Genomic DNA, 25,118 nt, shown 5'->3' with positions numbered 1-25,118 from the left:
CCAAGAAGCAGAAATACAACATGTTGTTTGTCTGTCACTGAGTCAGGGAGGCGGGTTTCCGGGGAATCTGGAAGCGGATTGGCCAGTGTCCCTGTCACTCAGAGTGATGGAGGCCGGTTTCCGGGCACTATGGAAGCGGATTAGTTGGAGCTCCTGTCACTCAGTAAGTGAGGAGGGTTTCTGCGGATATGAGAAGCCCATTGGTCGCCCGTCCTGTCACTCAGAGTGAGGGAGGCGAGTTTCCCTGTAGTGCGGAAGTGGATTGGTCAAAGTGCCACTCAATGAGGGACCGAGAACCGAGCGTGGTATCGGAAGTGGATTGGTCAGTTAGTCGATCACTCACAATAGGGGAGGAGGGTTTCTTGGAATGTTAATAGCTGATTGGTCAAACGGCCTGTCGCTCAGAGGGAGGGACGCGGGCCGATGATTGAGGAAGTGGATTGGCCGGAGCTCCTGTCACCCAGCGTGAAGAGGCGGGTTTCCGGTGAATGAGGAGCGGATTGGCCGGAACTCCTGTCACTCAGAGTGACGACGCCCTGTTCCTGGCAGTAGAAGTCAGTGAGGTCAGTGAAAGTCAGACTTCACCACAGCCTGAAGCCCCCACCCAGCAAGAGCGGTTACTGGGAGATCAGATTGGGAGTCGACAATGGGAGAAGGAGGAATTGTCCACCCGGTAACAGGCCCAGGTAAGAGGGGCTTCCTTTTCATTGAGGCTGGGTAGGGGTGGGGAAGGGAGAATGTCTTTCTCACAAGACCTGAATCATAAAGAACACATTCTTTAGGAGTTTTCACTGCCCTGAACTGTATAGAATATTGTGTCAGAACAATTCTGTGTCTTTTGCACTCATGGAGCTTTTTAAAAACAAATGAAGAAATACAATAGACAGAATCAGCCTGAGAAAGTGGACTCACATTTTTTGCTGTTGGTTGTTCAACCTCCACTAAAGGCTCTATGTCTGTGACATGAAACAGACTGGAACTCAAATTAAACAACACGTTTGATTTGTGCCCCTAGTTTAAGTTGTCCTCAGTGACCCTAATTTGGAACCTTTAGCCAGGATCCCCACTCCAAATAGTGATCCAGTGTCTTGCTGTCAAGTGCACTGTTATGGATTTAAAGTCATTTAAGGTTATGGATTTAAAGGATTTAAAGGATTTAAAGTGAAAGCTTGGTGTTCAGAAAGAGCGCCCCACCTCCCCACAGCACTAACGTTGCAGCCAGCACATGCTCTCTCTGTGCATGGAAGCCCAAAATATCAACTGTAGCTTCTTCCTTCAAGCCTGCAATTCTGGTGTCTGATTGATCGAGAATTGACGGTCCACCTCTAACATGATGGTCCACCTCTAACATGACATCTGCCAATGACTGCTATCCTCCACCTTAAAGGCGATAACCTCCCCTCTAACGATCATTCAGTGTGTCCCATAGCGTAGATGGGGGAAATCGCTTCACTCCTATTAAAGCTCAGATATTCCTCGGTGACAGGGAAAACAGAGAGTTGTGATCAAGAGCTTTTTTAAGGTTTGGAGGAAGGTTTGTTTTGTGGAGATCTCCAGGGATCTGTGTTGGGACCCTTGCTCTTTCTGATATATATGTTAACGACCAAGACACAAGTGTCCAAGGCTTGATTTCATAATTGAGAGATGAAACAAACATTTGAATCATTGCCGACTGTGATGAGGATAGTCTTGAACTTCAAAAGGAACATTGACACGTTGGATTGGGCAGACAAGTGGCAAATTAAGTTCAATTCAGAGAAGTGTGAAGTGATTCACCAATGAACTGGTGAACTGGTCCATGTAAGTAAGTGATTGAACCTGCCAGGACATGTTTGAAAGAGCAGTTCAGAACTGATTTTGAAATTAAGAAGTTCTAAACTGGGGGCATGCCGACTTTAATAAGATCAGAAATGATTTGGTCAGAGTGGATTTGGACTGGACACATGTGGCGCTAGGGTGGCGGCCGTCATGGAGAGCACCAGGGCCTTTGCGGCCGCGAGGTCGAGGGCGACCCCTTCCAGCAGTCGTTGCCGGATGGGGTCCGATGCAATGCCTGTAACGAAGGCATCGCGCATGAGTAAATCAGAATGTTCCGCGGCTGTGAGGGCCCGGCAGTCGCAGTCTCGTACCAGAGGTATAAGGGCCCTCCAGAAGTCCTCAATCGACTCACCCGGCTGCTGGACGCGAGTAGAAAGTTGATGCCTCGCAAACAGGGTGTTCGTCGATGGTGCATAATTCTCCTTGAGCAGTTCCATAGCTGCGGTGTAGTCGGTCGCATCTCGAATGAGCGGAAAGACGCTGGAGCTAAGTCTGGAGTACAGGAGTTGCTTTTTCTGAGCCTCCGTCGGGGGAGGGTCCGCTGAAGAGATGTAGGCCTCGAAGACTGCGAGCCAGTGATCAAAGTCTTTTCTGGCGTGAGGCGAATGTGGATCCAGCTGCAGATGGTCAGGCTTGACTCTGATGTCCATGGTGACTGGGAAATCGTACAGCAATAAATTGTGGCGCTAACAATTATACTCAAAGCCGAGAGACTAGTACAATAGAGGCTTTATTGCTGTACGATGTTGTCCCTCCATCCGCAACTGTAGACTGAGGGTCTGAGCAGCTCTCATACATTTATACATAAGCTCCCTGTGGGCGGAGCTAGCCGGCAGGGGCTGACCGGAGGAACCTGTATTACAGGTACAGGCATACATCCCCCTACTGCAGTACACATAACTACAGTGGTTATCTCACCACAACACATTTAGATTAATCTGTGACTGAACAGCGGAATACATTCAAGAAGGAAATAGGGAGAGTGCAGGGCCAACATGTTCCAACAAAGAAAAAGGGTGGAACCAACAAATCCAGTGAATAATTGTACCAGATTGACAAATCCAGTGAACGCTGGATCTCGAGGGATGTACGGCTTTGGGTAAAAAGAAAAAGGGAGGCTTATGGTAGGTAGCGAGGGCTCAGAACAGCAGAAGTCCTCAAGACATGTAGAATGTGCAAGAGGGAACTTTATAAGTGAGAGAATATGAAAGGATAGTGGCAGGTTAAAAAAAAAAGGAAAATCATTAGTTGCTTACAACTCCATTAAGGATACAAGGGTAAATCGGGCCTATTAAGGACCAGAATGGTAATTTGGGTGTGGAGCGGGAGGACATAGGTAGGGTTCTAAATGAAAACTTTGTGTCAGTGTTTGCCAGTGAAAGTGACATTGTGGGTACAGAAATCAGGGAGAACGACTGTGATTAAAATCAAAGAAGTTGACATAGATTCTGAGTGGTCTGGCAGACTTATAAATTGGCAAATATCCAGAGCCAGATGAAATGTATCCCAGACTTTTGAATGAGGCAAGGGAGGAAATAGGGTCGCTGGCAATAATTTTCAATTCTGCTCTGGCAACAGGAGAGGTGCCAGAGGACTGGAGGGTAGTCAATGTGGTCCCATTATTCACCAAGGGAGGAATGGATAAACCAGGAAACTACAGACCAGCCAGTCTAACGTATTGGAGGTAATCCTTGAGAGACAGAATCAATCTGTATTTGGAGAGGTAGGAATTAATCAAGAAAGTCAGCATGGTTTTGTTAAGGGGAGTTCATGTCTGACCAATTTGACAGAAATTTTCATAGAGGGCAATACATTTGATGTAATCTACTTGGACTTCAGCAAGGACTTTGATAAGATTCCACATGGGAGACTGATCCCGAAGGTAAGAACCCATGGGATCCAAGGAAATTTGGCAATTTTAATCCAGAATTGGCTGAGTGGCAGGAAGCAGAGGATGATGGGCGAGGGGTATTTTCCTGACTGGAAGCCTGTGTCCAGTAGGGTCTGAAGGGATCAGTGTTGGGCCGTTGCTGTTTGTGGTTTGCATATACATTGAGACTTGAATGTAGGAGGGTTGATCAGTAAGTTTGCGGATGATACGGAAATTAGTGAGGCAGTAATTAGTGAGAAGGACAGCCTTAGATTACAGGAGGATATAGATGGACTGGTCAGATGGGCTGATCAGTGGCAAATGGAGTTCAATCCGGATAAGTGTGAGGTGATGCACTTGGGGAGAACAAACAAGGCTACAGGATAAATGGCAGGACCCTGGGAAGTACTGAGGATCAGAAGGCCCTTGGTGTGCATGTACACCAGTTTCTTAAGGTAGGTGGATACAGTGGTTAAGAAGGCATATGGTATATTTGCCTTTATTAGCTGAGGTGTAGAGCAGCGTTTTTCAAACTTTTTTTCCCGAGGACCCATTTTTACCAACCGGCCAACCTTCGCGACCCATGCCGGCTGACCTTCGCGACCCACCATTTTCTCTTCTCTTTCATGCGAGAAGTGAGCCTGCTCGGTCTCATTTACTTGTTTACTGCTGACAAAATGGAGGAATTGCGCTCAAAGCATGTGACATCGACGTTCGGTGGGGGGGTGACCTGCTGTCTGCCTCCCTTCAGGCATGAAGATTACATTGAATTGAAAAAAAATTCTTCTCCTGCGTCTCACTGTAGGCACAGTGGTTAGCATTGCTGCCTCACAGCTCGGGCTCAATTTCCCCCTTGGGTGACTGTCTATCTGGAGTTTGCCCTTTCTCCCTGAGTCTGCATGGGTTTCCTCCGGGTGCTCCGGTTTCCTCCCACAGTCCAAAGAGGTGCAGGTTAGGTGGATTGGCCATGATAAATTGCCCTTAGTGTCCAAAGATTAGTTGCGGTTATGGGAATAGAGCGGGTGCTTGGGTTTAAGATTACGTGGGGTGCTGTTTCCAAGGGCCGGTGCAGACTCGATATGCCGAATGGCCTCCTTACGCACTGTAAATTCAGTGGAATGTGAAGATACAAAATGATTCAAACGTGTTTTACGAAGAGATGATGGATCAGGTGAAGGGAGATTGAGGAACAGGTTCTCGTATCTCATTACATGCTGCAGAAACCCGTGTGACATAGGAAATATCTGTGAACAGGCTGCAAAATCTTGACTGTTAGATAAGCAGATATATGCCCATTTACGTTTTGGCACACTTGATTTGAATTCTAAAGCTCGTTGTTCCAAATATTAACCTCTAATTTTTCAAACATGGTAATGGAAGAAATCCAAGGGAGAGATAGGATTTATCTCCTGCCTCATTGTTCAAGTTTTCAATTGATATTGATCATACTGATAATGATTAAAACAATATTGGCTCCAGCTTAATTTACTTTCCACATTTACAATATTAATAGCCCGTGTCCAACAATCCAAAAATCCAGGATAAGGGCCGGATTCTCCGACCCCACTCCCCCCGCTGAGACACAGAATCCCCAGGGCGGGGGGGGGGGGGGGGGGGGGGGGGTCGCGAATCCCACCCTGATGCCGGCTGCCTTATTCTCCGGCGCTGTTTTTTGAGCAGCGGCGGAATTCCCACCATGCCGTTCGGGGGCTGTTGACAGTATCCCCGTCCAGCGATTCTCCCGGCCCCGATGGACCGAGTGGCCGTGTAGTTTTGGCCGGTCCCACTGGCGTGAATTCCTCACCTCACGCACGGCGGGACCTGGCAGGTGAGCATGCGAGGGCGGTCCTGGGGGGATCCGACCCGGGGGGAGGGGGCCCCCACGGTCGCCTTGCCTGCGATCGGAGCCTACCGATCCTGCGGGCAGACTGTTTCCGTGGGGGCCGCCTTTCCTCCATGCCGGCCCCCAGGCAATATGGCAGAGCCCTACAGGGGCCCGGCGCGGAGAAGAGAACCCCTGCGTATGCGCGGAAATACTTTGGCTGACTTTCGCATGTGCGGAAATACGTCGGCCGATCTGCGCATGCGCAGAAATACGCCAACCGGTCTGCGCATGCGCAGAAATACGACAACCGGTCTGCGCATGCACAGAAATACGCCGGCCGTTCCGCGCTTGCGCGAGATCATGCCTGCACTTCGGCAGTGGCTGGAGCAGCGGGGATGACTCTGGCAGCAACCTAGCCCCCTAGAAAGGTGAGAATTCCTCACCTTGGGGGGCCATTGACACTGGAGTCATTGGCGCCGGTTTTCCCGCCGACGTGGGGACATAGCCCCATTTTCACAGAATCCCGCCCAAGGTGTGTAAAACAGTTCTGGTCACTGTTCCGCACAGCAGACTCGCAGCAGATCCATTTAGAAACATCTTTGCCAAAACTGTGGGTGTGCTCCGTGGGCAATAACTACAGCCTTGAGTCAGCAACTTAATGTCCATCCAGGACTGCGATACAATCTATTTTAACAATAACGGCACTCTATTTGTTGAACTCGAATTTGAATTCCAGTCTGCTATGTCTGCACAAAAGCCGCAATGGAACATTTTAAAACTGCCCCAGTGAGTCCGTTTTCATTGTGTGTTTCATTATAAATACTGGTGACACATTTGAAGTATCTGTTAATCAGATGCAAGATACTCGAAATATGTCTCTGCTGTGATTATAGTTGGAAAGCTAATTCCCTATTTTTTTCTTCATATATTTAGAGTGCCCAATTCATTTTTTTCCAACTAAGGGGCAATTTAGCTTGGCCATTCCACCTTGCCTGCACATCTTTGGGTGGTTTGGGGGCGAAACCCACGCAAACATGGGGAGAATGTGGAAACTCCACATAGACAGTGACCCACACTGGTCCCGAACCCGAAATGGACCGACCCGAAACCACCTGCGGGTCGCCACCCCGACTTTGAAAATACCTGGTGGAGAGTTTAAGAGCAGGGAGGTTATGCTGGAACTGTATAAAACGTTGATTAGGCCACAGTTCGAGTATTGTGTGCAGTTCTGGAATCCACATTGCAGAAGGGATGTGATTGCACTGGAAAGGGTGCAGAGGAGATTTACCAGCCTGTTGCCTGGGCTGGAGAGTTTTAGCTATGAAGAGAGATTGGGTAGACTGGGGTTGTTTTCCTTGGAATGGAGGGGACTGAGGGGGAATGTAACTGAGATGTATAAAATTATGAAGGGGATGGGTGGAGTGGACAGGAAGTAACTTTTTCCCTTGGTTGAGAGATCAATGACCAGGGGGCAGAGCTTTAAGGTAATTGGCAGAAGGTTCAAAGGGGATGTGAGGAAAACCTTTCCACCCAGAGGGTGGTGCGAGTCTGGAACTCACTGCCTTAAAACGTGGTGGAGACAGAGACCCTCATAACATTGAAAAAGTATTTAGATGTGCAGTTGTGATGCCAACAGCAATGTCGACACAAGGAGAACACTCAGGACCCTGTTAACCGTGTTCACGTCAGTGGTGAGCTGTTAACTGAGCTTCTTGAAGTTGTAGCTTATAAAATCCATTAGTGATTGACTGTGGGAGAGGACAGACTATCTTCACTGGTCATCCTGATGGTGGGAAATGATGTGACTCCAGTATCTTGGTGAACAAGGTTTTATTTTTATCATTATCGTTATTTATTAGTTCAGTGTTTACTGTTTAGATTATTTCCCACTTAGCTGCAATATTATTCTTATTCTTTATAATTTAGATAAACTTCTGAGATTAGTTTTATTTCTGAAACATTCACTAAATATTCCTACAAACGTCAAAATAAAAATTTCTCCTGAAAGAACAGCAGCGGGAGGTATTTAACCCTCAAACCTGTTCTGTCTTTCAATGAGACATTGGCTGAGCTACGATCTAACTCCAGATACTCACCTTTCCCATTAACCTTTGCTTGACAAACATCTCTCTATCTCGGATTTGAAACTCAATTCGATCCAGCATCAGTTGCCATCTGGGGAAGGGAGTTGCAGACTTCGACCACCCTCTTTAACTTGAAATATTTCCTCATTTCACTCCTGTGAGGTCTGGCTCTCATTTCCAGAATAATCTCCATCATTTCTTACTTTAAGAATTCTAACAACACCAGGTTAAAGTCCAACAGGTTTGTTTCAAATCACTCGGAGCACTGCTGCTGGGAGCACTGTTCCAAAAGCTAGTGATTTGAATCAAACCTTTTGGACTTTAACCTGATGTTGTAAGACTTCTTACTGTGCTCACCGCAGTCCAATGCTGGCATCTCCACATCATTTCTTACTTTGTCATTTACTCCTTCCTGCTCCTCCAGTACCTTTTGTCATTTATCTTCAATGTGCACAGACCTGTCTTCAGGTAACTAACTCCATCATCATTCCCACACATCACTACCCAGAGCCAGAATCAGCCTGCACCTTCCCAACTCCATCTTTATCCTAACCACGTTCTCTGGGATCTGAATTCCACCTTCTCTGTGACTGGGTCTCTGCATTGGCTATCAGTGTTTGATTTAATGCAATTATGGGACAGGCTCAAGGGGCTGAATGGCCTCCTGAAAGTTCCTGTACACATTACTGTGCCTTTATCACTGGCTTTACAAGTGTTCTTCCTGGTGTCAGTACATCCTCTATTATTTTCTGTGTTTGGTTTTCCCCAGCACTTATTTCTGTTTCTTGCTGACCCTGTGCCTGTCGGTAAAAATCCCTGTCACAGTTCTCCAGTGATTCACCCTCAATATTGAGCACCAGCCCGTCCACTTCACTGAACCTTTACTCGATTATTCCCGTGTTATTTACTCGCCTTTTCTAATTAGCTTTTCAATCGCTTCCTTCCATTAATTCACATCCACTCCTGTCTTAAGACCCAAAACTTTCCCTTCAGCTTCTTAGCAACTGAGATCAGCAATTTGCTGAACATTTTACGATTGACTCTCTTTCACGCTACAAAGTGAAGGATTTTTTACTCTATTTGTGGACGGCCATCAGTTTACTGTGTGTTAACATTTGTGTTTTTGTTTATTTCAGCAGAGTACATCTGACGGCACGTTCTCCAAAAATAACTGAGCAATATTATAAAGTAACAGATTGAAGTGTTTGTTTTATTTTCTGTTATTAAATATGCTGGAGCTGTGAGGCCAGAATTTCTCCATCAGTCTGATGTCTGTGGCTGACTGATATATTTTCACCAATAGGAAGGATTCCGGTGTCACAGGTTTGGTTTAGGGAAATCCATCCTATCACACAGACAAAATCTTTAGAGGGGAGGGAAATGTGAGATTCGGTTTCGTCTGCTGGGAAGCAAAGAACAAAGTTTCTTTCACCGCTCCTGGGGTCGCTGAGCTGATTTGAGATCAGTGAGATCCCTCCAATTCCGGTTCTGTGCTGAAGTGTGGAGTGGGATCGATCCCACTTTCTTCTCACTCAGTGATAAGGCCGCTGCCGCTGAACCACAACTGACACCGACCACTGGAGCCCAGGCGGTGTCCCACCGGTTTCTGGAATGTTTTTCTGCCCAGCAGGACTGGGGAGATGATGCGATGGATTTCCTGTTGTGGCCAGTTCCTCCCAGACAATTCCATAACAAAGGAAGAAGAGTAAAAGACTGCGGGAGCTGGGAATCTGAAATAAAAACAAAAATGCTGGAAATACTCAGCAAGTCAGGCAGCATCTGTGGAGACAAATAGAATTAATGTTTCAGCTTTCAGAACTCTGATGAAGGGTCATGTTGAAAAATGTGGCATTTTTTCCATCCGCAGCCTGTGGATGCTGGGACAATTGGAGCTTCCCAGAGTATCAAGGGTTATGGAGCTGAGGTGGGCAAATGGAGTTGGGATAAACTCAATCATAATTCACATTAAAGGTGGAAATAAATTGAGGGACAGAACGGCCCACTTTGTTCCTATCTGTCTCTGACCAGCTCAGTCCTTCTGGTGAGATATTAAACCAAGGCTGCGTCTGCCTCGAGTGGGTGCTTCAGATTCCATGGTTAGGAGGAGCAGGGGAGTTCTGGTGTCCTCGACAACAGTCTTCCCTCAACCACCATCACAGCACCAGGGACCCGGGTTCGATTCCCAGCTTGGGACACTGTGTGGAGTTTGCACGTTCTCCCGGTGTCTATGTGGGCTTCCTCCGGGTGCTCTGGCTTCCTCCTACAAGTTCCGAAATACGTGCTTGTTTGTTGAATTGGACATTCTGAATTCTCCTTCAGTTTGGCGCTTAGGAAATTTTCACAGTAACTTTGTTGCAGTGTTGATGTAAGCCTAATACTAATAAAGATTAATTAAAAAGAGGTGTTGACTTCTCATTTATCTGGTTATCGGTCTGTGGGATCTTGCTGTGTATAAAGTTGCTGCTGCATTTTCCTATTTATTGGCGGCTCCCGTACTTGTGAGTAATTCATTGCAGGTGTCGTAATTTTCAGGGATGTGTAAGAAACTCTGAGCTCAAGTCTTTCCTTATTACAGAGAGCACCGCTGCCACCTGCTGACAGAATGTCGGTGCTGCAGGAAATAATTCCCCATTAAAAACAGCCCGAGAAATGGGGAGTGTCTTTGAAGGTTCACAGACACGATGGGCCGAATGGTCTCTTTCCATTGTGATATCACATTGTGATTGTTGCGTCGCAGATTCGGATCGGATCAAATCCACATTTTCAGTTGATTTCAGCTGCAGAGAACAGAGCGCGAGGAGCCCGAGACAGAGCGCGGGAAGAAGCGCGCCTCTGATTGGAGGATCAGAAAGCGTCATTGGGGGGGCGGGCTCTACTCAGCACTGCATCACGTGGTGGGAAGCGGGCGCGCGAGTGGGGGAGGGGAGCGCGGGAAAGGCCTCGGAGCCCCGGGCTGCAGAAAGTGACAATGTCCCAAATTCAGCTGATTCAGGTTTCTCACCACATTCTGTCATCCTGAGTCCCACTGATTCACCAGCTCCATTCAAACATTACACACACTGATACACACCCACCCTGCAATATTGCATTGTGCTCTTCATCTTCTTATTCCTCACATCATTCCTGCCCAAAACACACAGGAAACATCTGCAAATTATCACCAAGTTTAGTTATCAGGCGGCTGTTTTACGGCCCGAAAGTTGACCATTAAAGACACAAAAACGAAAAAATACTGGAAAACCTCAGCAGGTTTAACAGCCTCTGTGGAGAGAGAAGAGAGCTAACGTTTCGAGTCTGGGTGACTGTCAAAGCTGGAGAGAACTGGAAATAGGGTCAGATTTATACAGTTGTGAGTGTGGCGGTGTGGGACTGGATAGAGGGCCTGTGATAGAATCATAGAATTTACAGTGCAGAAGGAGGCCATTCAGCCCATCGAGTCTGCACCGGCTCTTGGAAAGAGCACTCTATCCCAGTAACCCCACCTAACCATTTTGAACATGAAGGGCAATTTAGCATGTCCAATCCACCTAACCTGCACATGTTTGGACTGTGGTAGGAAACCAGAACACCCGGAGAAACCCACGCAAACGGGGAGAACGTGCAGGCTCCGTACAGACCCAAGTCAGGAATCGAACCTGGGACACGAGCTGTGAAGCAACTGTGCTTGCTACTGTGCTGCCCCGAGGTGGAGATTGAAAACGATGCTGTGGACAGGAAGTCAAAGATAATGTAAATGGAGGTGATCGAGGCTAAGAAGGACTGATAGTGGCACAGAAAGAGATTAGAATGTGTTAGTTCCAGAACAAAGGTGAGCAGTGTGTCAAAGACCAACTGGGAACCGGGAACAGATGGCCCAAGTGCGGTGGGGAGAGAGGGGGACAATGATGAGGGATAAACTGATGAATAGAAGAAATGAAAATAAATGGATAGAAATAAAAATGGGGTAAAGGAGAGAAATTACAACCTGAAGTTGTTGAACTCAACATTAAGTCCGGAAGGCTGTGCAGAGGGAGTACAATTGACCAGCTATTCGACTGCAGAATACTTCACCTTCATTCTCTTGAGAGACCAGACAAAGACTTTGGAGTTAATAAAAAGACTTTATTTTTCAAGCAATAGCGAGGATTTTCGGCATTCCCATTCGGACACCAAAAGCCCTAATTTAATGATAGTACTAATCATTTGTTACTATTTATCTATGTTGAATTATGACTCGATTAAGGTTAGATGGTGCAGAGTATATAAAAATAATTAAGCAATCATATTCAAGGTCCACATACTTAATTAAACTATCCAATCATTACAAAGGCACGATGTTGTCTCGAAATGAGTAAATATCGGGAGTCCATTATCTGGGGTGTTGCCATCATTCATGTTTTCTCCCTATTGCTACCAGCAGACATACTGGGCCATCACAATGGTTCTTTGTTACACATTGCAGAATAGAGCTTGAATTGTAACAGGCAGTTTCTCTGCCTGAAACTGACCTCTCAATGATACATTGTGTGCTTGTAATATCTGTTACACTTTTCAGACACAGTCTGATTTGAAGAATTCAGCTTCCTCAGTATTGAGGATCTGTGCATCCCGTTAAACGCCTCCTTCATTGGTTGGATGTCAACGGTTAATTTGCTGTTGTGTGGAGGCTCTAAGCTGTGACAAGCACTCACTGTATAATGTTCCGATTCTGAGCAGCATTCTGCAGTGCTTACATATGTGAGGCCCTCCTTCAGGGTTATGTATTCTGTAGACCCGGCTCGGTAAACCCAGCCCCATTTCTCTGTCCCCATTGATTCAAATCTATAACTGTCCTCAAAGATCCCGTTAGCTGCGCCTTCCTGTGGAACAGTCATGATGAATTTTATAGCTCCTTTCTCTGTGCCCCACCTGGCCGAGTGACCACAATTCATGTCTGTATCGGTGGATGGTAAGAAAATGTAATTTGTCCAGGGAGACAAATAAATATCGGGGAATAGTCCCGAATCTGAAATCCTCGATGTGTGAACGAACCCCCACAGCAGGTCTCAGGCCAGGCCTGTGTCTCCACAGCTTTAACTACCCTGGAGCTGTTTGGTTCAGTGTCTGTAAGAGCTTCACCCTGGAAATCTATGGCGGTCAGTGCGGACTCGGTCCCATAAGGTCCAAACCATAGCCCCTTCCTGACTTCTCGAGACCCCCTAGAGGAGGAGCTGTTCAGTTTGAATAATTGGACTGAGTTGATGACCGAGTCTGCACTTCCAAATATTCCCCAATATCTCCCAGGGTGATTATTGTATGATTTATTTGGGATTCCGGTGCAGTCCGGCAGGTGTAACCCTCAATGAGTCCCTGGATCTGGACTGTATCCATTCTATAGCTTTGGGGTGGTCGCTGCATTTGGAATGTAACATTTCCAAAAACCCAGAAACATCTACCCATAAGGACAGCATTGTCACATCATGTAGTAAACTTTTAGCCTTCCCAATCCTTGCTAACCCAACTGGGGGAAGCTCGACCATTTCTGGACATTGGGTAGGTTTTTGATCGCCACACGTGCTAAGATTATAACATTTAACATCAATACAATCCAGTCGATCTATTACCTGAGGACATCATTCCTGACAATAAAGACCATCTAGTCCGGCTTCCCACACAAAAGGGAGAAGATGGCTCCATCCGGCCGTTATGTTTAATCGAGGATCGACCAACAAATATGATCCATCCGATTCCGGGACATCACATGAATATGTCCATAAGCCTAGTCCTATTTGAGTCAGATATTCCTTTAAGACCAAAGTTACAAAGAGCACAGCTGCCACCTGCTGACCGAATGTCGGTGCTGCAGGAAAGAATTCCCCATTAAAAACAGCCCGAGAAATGGGGAGTGTCTTTGAAGGTTCACACACACGATGGGCCGAATACTCTCTTTCCATTGTGACATCATATTGTGATTGTTGCGTCACTGAGAATCGGATCAGATCCACATTTTCAAAGTTGATTTCAGCTAAAGTGAACCTTTCAGCGAGGAGCCCGAGACAGACAGATCGCAGGAAGAAGCGAGACTCTGATTGGAGGCTCAGAAAGCGTGAGAGGGGGAGGGGCTCAACTGAGCACAGCGTCACGTGGTGGGAAGCGCGCGCGAGTGGGGGATTGAAGCGCGGGAAAGGCCTCGGAGCCCCGGCTTCAGAAAGTGACAATGTCACAAATTCAGCTGATTCAGGTTTCTCACCACATTCTGTCATCCTGAGTCCCACTGATTCACCAGCTCCATTAAAACATTACACACACTGATTGACACCCACACTGCAACATTACATTGTGCTCTTCATCTTCTTATTCCTCTGTTCACATCATTCCTGCCCAAAACACACAGGAAACATCTACAAATTATCACCAAGTTTAGTTCACAGGCGGCTGACAAAAATACTGGACAATCTCAGCAGGTTTGACTGCATTTGTGGAGAGATAAGGGAGCAAATGTTTCGAGTTTGAATGAGATTTGTCAAAGCTGGAGAACTGGAAATAGGGTCAGATTTATACTGTTGTCGTGGTGGTGCGGCGGGGGGGGGGGGGGGGGGGGTGATGTGAGGATTGACAAAGATTTTTGGACAGAAAGCCTAAGGGAATGTGAATGGGGGTGATCAGGGTAAGAAGGGTTCTGATATTGACACATAAAGAGCTTCGAATGTTTTAATGGCCGAACAAATGTAAGCAGTGTGTCAAAGGACAACTTGGAACAGGGACCAGATGGCCGAAGTGGCGTGGGGGTGGGGGAAAGGGGGACAATGGTGAGGGAAAAACAGATCAATGGAAGAAATGAAAATAAATCAATAAAAATGTGGTAAAGGTGGAGGAGAGAGTTCACAGTCTGAAGTTGTTGAACTCAATGTTAAGTCCAGAGTGCTGTAACGTGCCTAATCCACAAGAACCATCTTCCCAGGAATCAGCTGACAACATTCCTTGTAGTCACCCGAAGGGTCATATCTCCTTCCTTCAATAAGGAGACCAGAACTGTACACGTATTTCAGGTGTAGTGTGGGCTCTCTATATTTGCGGACAGATTCCCGTTGTAAATATTCACCCAGAAGCAGCGACAAACCAGGACTGCAGCAGACTTTCCCAAAGCAGAGATTTGATACCAAGACTGCGAGCGATCCGATCCGATTCCTGGGTTCCCCAATCACTTGTTTTCTCCCATTCCTGTACTTAAATCGTTCTGTTGGTGCAAAAATGCCCAGAGGTCAATCAGATTGATTTTTCGTAGCGCAATCCAGAAACAGCTTCGGCATTTATCAACTCTGACACAGGAATAGGTGATCCTAATGAATAGACATTTGTCACAACATTCTGTATATTAAGGTGACAGTTTATAACTGATCTTTCTCAATGATGGTCATCAAACATACAATCAAATCATGGGATTGAATTGAGTCAGCATTGAAAATGTGGATTTGATCCGATCCGAATCTCAGTGACGCAACAATCACAATATGATGTCACAATGGAAAGAGACCATTCGGCCCATCGTGTCTGTGAACCTTCAAAGACACTCCCCATTTCTCGGGCTGTTTTTAATGGGGAATTCTTTCCTGCAGCACCGACATTCTGTCAGCAGGTGGCAGCCGTGCTCTTTATAACTGTGGAAGATTTGAGTTTATATGAAAACGCAGCAAATATTTTACTCACATAAACAACACACAAAGTAATAATGACACGAATGACCAGTCAGTCTCTCTTCGGTGGTGCTTGCTGAAAGTTGGAGTGAAGGGAAGGGGGTGGTTGGTGGGGGAATGTGGGGTGGTTGCTGGTGTAGTCCAGGAGACCGGGAAAAGTCAGAACAGAATATTGTCGTGGCTGGAAATCCGAAATAAACACAGAAAATGCTGGAAATGCAGGTCAGGCAGCATCGGTAGAGAAAGAAACAGAGTTAGAGTTTCAGGTAGTTTATTACTTAGTTACACCCAACACATACAGAACATTTCATTACAAACACAGACGGTGTAAAACCTGATCTTTAACCTCCACCATTCTCACGGTGTAAAGTTCCAAACACTCCTTCCAAATTAAACACTGATTAATTTATATTTATTTCAATTAAATATCCTGTATTTGCTGCTCAGGACGTGTCTCCTCTACCCTGGGGAAATTAAACAAAGCCTGGGTGAGTGTTTCACAGACACCTCCATTCAGACTGTAAGTATGATCGTGAGATCCCACTCACCAGTGATTTTAATTCTCTACCTTCCACCCACTCTGACCGTTCTGTCCTTGGCCAGCTGCAGTGTTCCAATAAAGTTCTGATGTGGAGATGCCGGCGTTGGACTGGGGTGAGCACAGTAAGAAGTCTTACAACACCAGGTTAAAGTCCAACAGGTTTGTTTCAAACACGAGCTTTCGGAGCACGGCTCCTTCTTCAGGTGATTCCAATAAAGTTCAACACAAACTCAAGGAACAGAACCTCATCTTCCCACTGGGCACTTTACAGCCTTCTGAGTTCAACAATTTTAGATCACAATCTCTGCTCCCATTCTCCATTTGTTCATTTAGTTGGTTTATTTACTTTTCACCTGTTTTCTAAATTACTTTACTTTGTATTCGTGAGGCTGCTAATGTGTCCTTTACACCCTCTCTCGTCACATCTTTTATTTTCTCACTTGTCCTTTACCACTCCCTCTGGCCTTTCACTGTGAAACCTTTAGGGCGCGATTCTCCGCACCCGCGAAAAATCGCGAAACTGTCGTAAAAAACTGGCGCGTTTTACGACGGTCGGGAAGGGTCCATTTCCCGACGTATTCACTTCCGGGAAATGGGCTAGTAACGCGGCCGCGTCAATCACGTGCGCGATGACGACGGAACGCGGCGACGACACGATCACGCCCACGTGACGCCGCCCGACGCCGTAAAAAGGCGTGGGTGAGCACAGAATCTGTCGGCCATGATGTCGGAGTCCAGGAGAGCTGCACCTCGTTTTGTGGAGGCCGATGTCGAGACTCTGCTCGATGCCGTCGAGCAGAGGAGGGGCATCATCCGCCCGCGGAGAGGGCATCGCCAACCTGCCAGTGCGGTACGCCAGGCCTGGCGTGAGGTGGCCGCTGCCGTCAGTGCTGTGGGGCAGACCCCTCGCTCTGCAGAGCAGTGCCGGAAAAAGCTACACGACCTCACCAGGGCTGCCAGGGTAAGTGCCAAGAAGGTGCCCCCTGGTCACAACCATCCCTCCCCCCCCCCCCCCCTTTACCTAATCACCCACCTCCCCCCCCCCCCCGGCACGGGGGGTGGAGGGGGATTGGGCCAGAGTTATTTGAGGATGGTTCACAAAGTTGTCACAGACCCAGCGCTCTGGCCCCGTGGAGAGATGCAATCGTCTTATGACAACTTGACCCCCAAACTGTGCCAGTATCTGAACGGCCTGCTGATACCTGCCGTATTGTAATGATCTACCTATGTACCCTCCCCCAACAGGCCAGGTCCGCTCACAACAACCGTGAGCGGCACAAGACTGGAGGGGGTTCGCCCAACCTGCACCCCCTCACCACCTTTGAGCAGAGGGCACTGGACCTTGTTGGGGGGTCTGCCACCCGGGATGTCGTGCTATGCGAGGTTGGCAGATCTGCAGCAAGTGAGACAACCCTCCTTGACAAACACCCACCCCTCCCCCATCCTCTGTCCCTTCACACACCCTGCCCACTGGGATACGTCCCCCATCCTCTGTCCCTTCACACGCTGCCCACTGGGACCGTCCAGCGGCCTGCCGAGCAAATCTAAATAACCCGTCTCATTCTCTTCCCTAGGACGTGATGCCGAATGACCAGGGCCGTCTGGCTGCAGACGGACACAGGCATCTGCCGCCACCTCACCCGGAGCCGCACAACAGAGGGTGCCCGATCAGCGGGCAGCCCCATCCTCCCCAACCCAATCTGCGGATCAGGACGCCCAGAGGGTGGCGAGAACACAACCCCCGGAAATGGCCAGGGATAACCCTCCGGACTCTGAGCGGCCCCACACCATTGAGGAGGCGCTAAATTGCGACAACATCGGGCTTGCGGCACTGCTATCTCCCACAACATCCATCATCCCAGAGACACTCACCCAGGCGGGCCTATTTAGTGATGAGTCTCCTGGGTCACAGTCTGGTTCGCACATCACAGCTGAGCAGGTACAGCAGGTGGAGGTCGGAGCAACCGAGGGCCCGGACTCGCGGAGGCCAGACCAGGCCCAGGATGCAGCTGGCTCCCAGACGTTTTCGGAGTTCCTGGAGTTTCTCAACCCACCCGCACAGCCGATGCCTCAAGAAACCCAGGGAAACAACGACGGGATGAGGGCTTCCTTCCAGACTCTGCAGACGCTGTTAGAGGAGTCGAACAGCGTCCATGAGCAGGGAGTGGTGCCGCTCATGGCAGAAACCCAGTCCGACACGCACGGATGGCATCCGCGGTGGAGGCAATGGGTCAGGTTATGCAAGGCATTGGGGTTAATATGCACGCGTCATCCTCGGCCCTGGACAGGGTTGCCCTCTCACAGGCAGCAATGTGCCAGAGGCAAAACGACATTGCCGGCGCCCTGCATGCCTTGGCCCAGTCTCACCAGGTCATTGGCCAGTCGCAGCAGTCAGTCGCCGAGAGCATCAACCGCCTGACACATGTGCTGGATGGCGTCGTGCACACACAGGTTGAGATCGCACAGTCCCTGGCGGGAATGTCTAACTCCCTGGACTCCGTCTCTGCAAACCTTCGGATCCTGGTGGATACCGTTGCAGGCCTCCAGGACTGGCAGCGCCAGATGTCGGTGGTGCGACGGGGCACCTCCCCGCTCGCACCTCTGTCCCAAAGTGAGGCCCGGGGGCCACCGGGCTCCCCGAGGGAGGAGGAGGTTTCGGGGCCCATCCCATTAAGTCCATCACGGGACGTCCCGGAATTCTCGGCCTCCCCCCGTCCCATCCCTGGTGCATCGGGTGGGCAGCAGGCAGAGCAGGGTGACACAATGTCACCCGAGACACCCGCAGAGCAGCCTGGCCCATCAAGGCCGGGTCGCCCCAGGAAACGCTTGGCCAAGGAGAAACGAGTCGAGGATGGCGATTCGCAGCAATCCTCATCCACTCCTGCTGTATCATCTGGGGAATCACGTAGATGTAGTGGTAGGGCCCGTAAGGCAACTAAGATAGACACTGAGTAAGTTGGCACGGGTGAAGGGCACAGTTTAGTTGTAGGGGCTAGGGCACCTGTAAATAATTGTTAACATTAAACGCACTGTTCCACCTTACTTGTAATACCGTGTGATTGTTCCACAGCCACAGGATTTGTGATGGTGACCAAGTGTCGCTGGGGTTGACGAGTGGTGAAACTTCGGTGCCGGGTGTGCAGTCCCTGCCCCCCCCCCCCCCCCAACACCTCCCACAGCTAGCCCACGCGGGCACGTGATGGAGTGTCAGTGACGATCTCAGCGGCCACCAAGGTGGATGGTTCAGCTATTGCCATGGGTCAGACTCTCTCTAATGATTCTGAGCTCACAGCTCATCGCAGAGCGAGCTGTCATCATTCCACATGGCACTGATCACACCCACTGACACAGCCATCAATGTTGTGCCATATCGTCTGGACCCAGTGGAAAGGGTGATGTCGAAGTGGAGCAGGGTACACTGAGAGGGGGTGGGGGGGTTGTGGTGGTGGAAGTTGTGTGTTGACCCTCTGCACGACTAGCAGGTGGTGGTTTGGTGTTCAGCGGGGACGTCACATGCGATGCGTGAACCGTGCTGCCACCAAAGCGTCGCGTGCCCGCCGTCCTCGCCGGGTCTGTCGTGCCGCCTCCTGGACATCACCAGCACCTGGGTCGTGTCTGCGTGCTGCGCCCGCCACTCCACCAGCCTCCTCCTCCTCCCTCTCCTCCTCCTCCTCCTCCTCCTCCTCTGTGCTGGCACCACTGCCACTGGATTCTCCCTCCGCCTCCTGCAGCAGGTCATCTCCCCTCTGCATCGCGATGTTGTGCAGCGCACAGCAGACCACTACAATGCGAGCGACCCTTTCGGCCTGGTACTGCAGGGCCCCTCCGGAGCGGCCCAGGCACCTGAATCTCATCTTCAGGAGGCCAAGGCAGCGCTCCACCACACCCCTGGTTGCTGCATGGGCCTCATTGTATCGTGTTTCCACATTGGTCTGAGGCCTCCGTATAGGCGTCATCAGCCAAGACCTCAGTGGTAACCCCTGTCGCCTAGCAACCAGCCCCTCAGCCGGGGGGGGACGTCCCTCAAACATCGCAGGGATGAACGACTGCGCCAGTATGTAGGAGTCATGCACACGCCCTGGGAACCTTGCAGAGACGTTCATGATCCTCATGTGGGGGGTCGCATACCACCTGGATATTCATGGAGTATGTCCCCCTCCTGTTTGTGAACACATCCCTGTCCCCTGCAGGCGGGCGCATGGGGACGTGAACACAATCGATTGCCCCCTGCACCCTAGGTATCCCGGCCACGCTGGCAAATCCATGAGCTCGTGAGTCTTGACTTGCTTGGTCCTCGGGAAAGGTGATGTAGCGGTCCGCGATGGCGTCGGTCACATCCCGGATACACCTGTGGACCGATGACTGGGAGATCCCGGAGACACCCCCGCTCGGAGACTGGAAGGAGCCGGTAGCATAGAAGTTAAGAGCGACCGGCACCTTGATGGCAACCGGGATCGCGTGTCCTCCCCCCGTTCCACGTGGGGCGAGGTGCGACAGGAGTTAGCAGATATGTATCACCGTCTGCCTACTCAGCCGGAGTCTCCTCCTGCAGATGATGTCCGTCATTGTTAGGAAAGAGACCCGGACACGGTACACCCTCGGCCTTGGTCGTCGCCTCTGGCGCCGTGGCTGCACCCTCACTCTCTCCTCTTCCTCTGCCTCCTCCTCCTCCTCCTCCCCATGATGCTCGACGACTGGCAACTCCTCGGCCCTTCCCTCTGCTGCTGCAGCTGGCCCTGCATCCACTGCGGGTTGTGGCTGTGGATGCTGCTGCATCGCCAAATGCAGTACAGCGGCCCCAACCACTGCGCAGAACATAGGCGTTCTGTTCACATACATTGTGCTAACCTACAGAAGGGTGGTGGGGGCAGAGAAACGGGACATGTTAGACGGAGGTTAGTCGACACCTCGGTAGCTGCCTGCCACGGGATACCTGTGTGTCCCGGTGGCCTGGTCGCGCTGCTGACACGCGGGCAGCCTAACCCCTGGTCACTTTCTGCATCCAACGGCCAGTAAACTATGTCCTCCTCACGGGTGCGTCAGTGGCCTGTGGCCGTAAGCCACAGGGCAACCAGCGGCCGTGTCCTCGTGACCGGCAAGCCATGGCATGGTGGCAGACATTTTGTTACGGGGTTGGACGGCTCACTCGCTCACTCTCTACCTAACACCCCCCACTCCCACTGCCCCCCCATCTCCCCCGCTCCTCCCCCGTCTCCCCCACTCCCCCCCCACTCCCCCCCTCCCCCCCACTGCCCCTCCATCCCCCCCCACTCCCCCCGTCCCCCCCACTCCCCCCCGTACCCCCCCCACTGAACCCCCGTCCCCCCCACTCCCCCCCGTCCCCCCCACTTCCCCCCGTTCCCCCCCACTGACCCCCCGTCTCCCCACTCCCCCCTCTGTCTCCCCCACTGCCCCTCCCGTCTCCCCCACTGCCCCCTCCGTCTCCCCCACTCCCCCCCCCCCCGTCTCCCCCACTGCCCCCTCCGTCTCCCCCACTGACCCCGCTCTGGACCTCCCCTCCCGTTCTCAGGGATGTCTTCTCCGTTGTGACCAGACTCGAGCGGTGCGCTGAGCGGTGCGCTGAGCGGTGTGCTGAGCGGTGCGCTGAGCGGTGCGCTGAGCGGTGCGCTGAGCGGTCCGCTCACCTCCTCCAAGCTGTCGTCAGCCAGCCCGACTGGTTGACGAACTTAAATAGCAGGTGTGTTTCACGCCGTGCAAACAGGGCGCGATGATGTCGGGACTTCGGCCCATCCGGGCCGGTGAATAGCGGGGGGGGGGGCTATTAGTGGCGAATCTGGTCGTGTCGGGGGCGGGAAGGAGGCGTTTGTCGGGAATGGCGACTCCGAGATTTTGCGGGGTTCGAAGAATAGCGGGAGGGCGTCGGAACAGCGTCGCCGTAAAAATTTGCGATGCCCGCTATTCTCCGAACCGTCGTGAGTCCGGAGAATCGCGCCCACAATCTGTCCTGTTCTCCACCCTATTACAGACGTTCCCTTTTGTACTTTCCATCCTCCCCCTTTCACTTTCTCAACATCTATAAGATTACCATCTACCCTCACCCTAACAGTAACTCCCTTCACTTCCTCAAAATATCTGACATTGTCATGTAATCTTCATCCTCACCCTAACCCTCATCCTCACTCTGGCCCGAAACCTAATCCTCACCCTGACACTAGTCCCAATATCTCTAACTTTTCTCCTTTTCTCTGATGAAAGGTCCCAGTCTGAAACATAAACTCTGTTTCTCTCTCCACAGATGCTGCCGGATCTGCTGAGTATTTACAGTATTTTCTGTTCTTGTTTCAGATTTCCAGCATCCACCGTGTTTGATTTTTGTTCTCCCTCCCTCTCCCCCACTGACATATGCCCACGAAACTTCCCTCTTCAACTACTTCCCTCTGAACATTAAACCTGTTTGTCCTTTGTGCTCCTGTAAGTGTATCAAAACTGAGGTTTATGAGTTTATGTTTTAAGACTGTGTCTTTAATTTAGGGCAAGGTGAAGGGGGTCATACAACCTATTCTGAAGTGTCTTTGACACCAGCCCTGGGTGAGGTGTCCTTAATGATTAATGTGAGCCCAGAATTGTTTAGTTAGGAAACAGCTGGAGGTAATTTCAGCAGCGCCTGTGTTTACAGCTGTTAGACTGTCAGCCATAGAACATAGAACATTACAGCGAGGTACAGGCCCTTCGGTCCTCGATGTTGCGCCGTCCTGTGAACCCCCTCTAAAGTCCCTCTACACTATTCCCTTATCGTCCATATGCCTATCCAATGACCATTTGAATGCGTTTAGTGTTGGCGAGTCCACTAAAGTTGCAGGCAGGGCATTCCACGCCCTTACTACTCTCTGAGTAAATAACCTACCTCTGACATCTGTCCTATATCTATCTCCCCTCAATTGAAAGCTATGTCCCCGGTATTGAGAATATCAGGTTGTAAACAGCGATACTTTAAGCTGTTCACTTAATTCCAAAATGAACAGAGAAAGAACATTTCTAAGGACATGTTGATCAGCATCTATTCTTGGATACAAGGCTAGTGTGATTCATGTTGCCATGGTTAGACAGTGGGAGAGGGAGATTCCAAAGGAAACCATTCTGGGATCTGCTTGCCTGGCTTTAGTAAATTTCAGTGAATCCCACAGACAGTGGAGTCTGTCGGGATCTGGGTGATCGGGAGCAGCGTGAAAAGTCCATCTGGTTAAACACAGGAATGTTGGTGGGAATTCGGAGTCGGATTGAAATTCATATGGATTTGAAACGAGGCTGGAGAGAATCTCTCTGTCTCGCACAAAGGTGCTCCCTGTGAAAGGCAGTTCTGGGATTAAAAAGTACACAAATGGGAAAGGGAAAATAAGGGGAAAAACCCTCAGGATCTAAGGATAATTTGGAATATTCCAGGAGAATTCAACGTTTATCTCAGGGACAGTGTAAAGTCCAATCAGTAAGTCAGATATTCAGTTCTGTTCAAATTAAGAGGGGAAAGTTCTTCTGTGATTTAAAATAAAAGTTGCGCACAATAGTCAAAGTTAAAAAACAGTCGACAGGATATAGAGCGGTATATTTTAGTAAATACAAAAAAATTCTCAGATACAATCTCCTGATCACTCGGTGAAGTTGTTCAGGCGAGTCAGCAGCACAATAACATTGAAACTGAAAGCAGTTTGAATCAGGAAGTGCTGAGTGTGAACATGGCTCTCAGACAGCAGGTCCAGAGTTTGACCGAGGAGACAATTTGTCCCATTTGTCTCGATTTCTTCACTGATCCGGTAACACTGGATTGTGGACACAACTTCTGTCGCTCTTGTATCACCCGGTTTTGGAAAAATAAGGAGGTAAACCCCTGCCCGGAGTGTAGGGAGGAGTTTCCGCAAAGAAACCTCAGGATAAATCGGGCCTTAGGGAATTTGGCCGAGACAGCTCGAAAATTAAAGCTGAATCCGAAAGAGAAGGAAAGTTAACTTCACTGTGAGGAACATCAGGAAGAACTGAAGCTGTTTTGTGAAACTGACAAGAAATTGATCTGTCTGATTTGTAGAGATTCGCGGGTCCACAAATCTCACAACTTCCTGCCGATAAAAGAAGCTGTTGAAATCTACAAGGTAAAAGGGAAAACAATTTGTAAGTTGATAGTTTTGTCCCACTTCTTGCTCTAAAACTTTAATTCTGTGGATTTTCTCTCCCAATCCCAGGATCGGCTGAAATCTTCCTCAGATTCTCTCACAGAGAAGAAATCGGCGGTTCTACAAACGGAACTGAAACAGAAAGGGAAGATTTCTGAAGTTAGGGTAAGGTCTCCCTGTGCTGATTTTCTGGGATCTCGGTTAGTTTTATTCCCTTTATCGCTGGACATTAATTATGTTTCACATTTCATTTGGTAGGAACAGTCGAGCAGTCTGCAGACCCACATCACATCCGAGTTCAGTAAAATGCACCAGATTCTCACTGAGAAAGAGCAGCGTTTACTCAGAGATCTCAGGGGAGAAGAGGAGAGGATTCTAGAAACAATGGAGAAAAACCTTCGAGAGATTCAGAAGAATTTAAATTCTATTGAGGAGAAACTCTCAAAGCTGCAGAAACAGATGGAGCAAAAAGACGAGCTGATATTTCTGAAGGTGAGGGAATATATTGCGGGTCAGTTCAGTGAAACGTCAGTCACAAAATAACTGAAAACTGTGAAATAAATATAAAATTTACTGAAAGAAATACAGAATTAAACTGAAATTGTTTCCCACCCTGAACGGTTCTGCTGTTGTCCCTAAACGAACGGCTCCCACACGTTGTGCAGATTCCCGGGAATAACTGTAGTCTCCTGAGAATGAATTTTCTTGATTTTCACGCTTCCTTTGTTTTGCCCAAATTTAATTGTTTACTGGAACTCCCATTGTAATCCGATTCCAGTTCCATGCTGTGAGTGTGTGGGTGTGTCTGGTTCGGTGTGTGAGTCACTGTGTCTGTGAGCGGGACTGATGCTCTGTTCCAGTTTATTTGACTCTCCACAATCTTCCTTCCAAGATCCATCACTTTCCACTTCCGTGTGAAATCCCATCTGCTCTGAGTCTGCTCATTTCACCAGTCTGCCTAACTCCTCCTGAAATCTGTTACTGTCATCCTCACTGTTCCTTGTTCATTTCTTTCAGGAGGAAGCTTGTCGGAAGAGAAGGTAGGACATATTCTTGACTGATACTCTGCAGAGCTGTCTTTTAAAAAGCCTCAGAATGAGTTCATATTTTTTATTATTTACTGAAACTGCAGTTTGGTAAAATAACTCAGTAAAGTGTTCTTATGGTTTTATTTATTGATTGTTGTCACAACTTTAAATGGTCGC

General features: G+C 49.2%; 1 long non-coding RNA gene and 1 pseudogene across 1 annotated transcript; both read left to right on the top strand.

Moving 5' to 3' along the window:
• The first annotated feature begins 525 nt into the window (after positions 1 to 525).
• Positions 526 to 8,857, top strand: LOC119975751. Its single transcript, XR_005462793.1, has 2 exons — positions 526 to 686; positions 8,734 to 8,857. It is a non-coding gene; the product is annotated as an uncharacterized LOC119975751 (long non-coding RNA).
• Positions 8,858 to 12,505: 3,648 nt separating this feature from the next.
• The window catches only part of LOC119976477, a 32,998-nt pseudogene continuing 20,385 nt past the window's right edge, over positions 12,506 to 25,118 (top strand).

The sequence above is a fragment of the Scyliorhinus canicula genome, chromosome 13 (assembly GCF_902713615.1).
Source record: "Scyliorhinus canicula chromosome 13, sScyCan1.1, whole genome shotgun sequence".
NCBI classification, from domain to species: Eukaryota; Metazoa; Chordata; class Chondrichthyes; order Carcharhiniformes; family Scyliorhinidae; genus Scyliorhinus; species Scyliorhinus canicula.
Note: the sequence above shows the minus strand (reverse complement) of the source record. Positions and strands in the feature narration are given on the sequence as shown.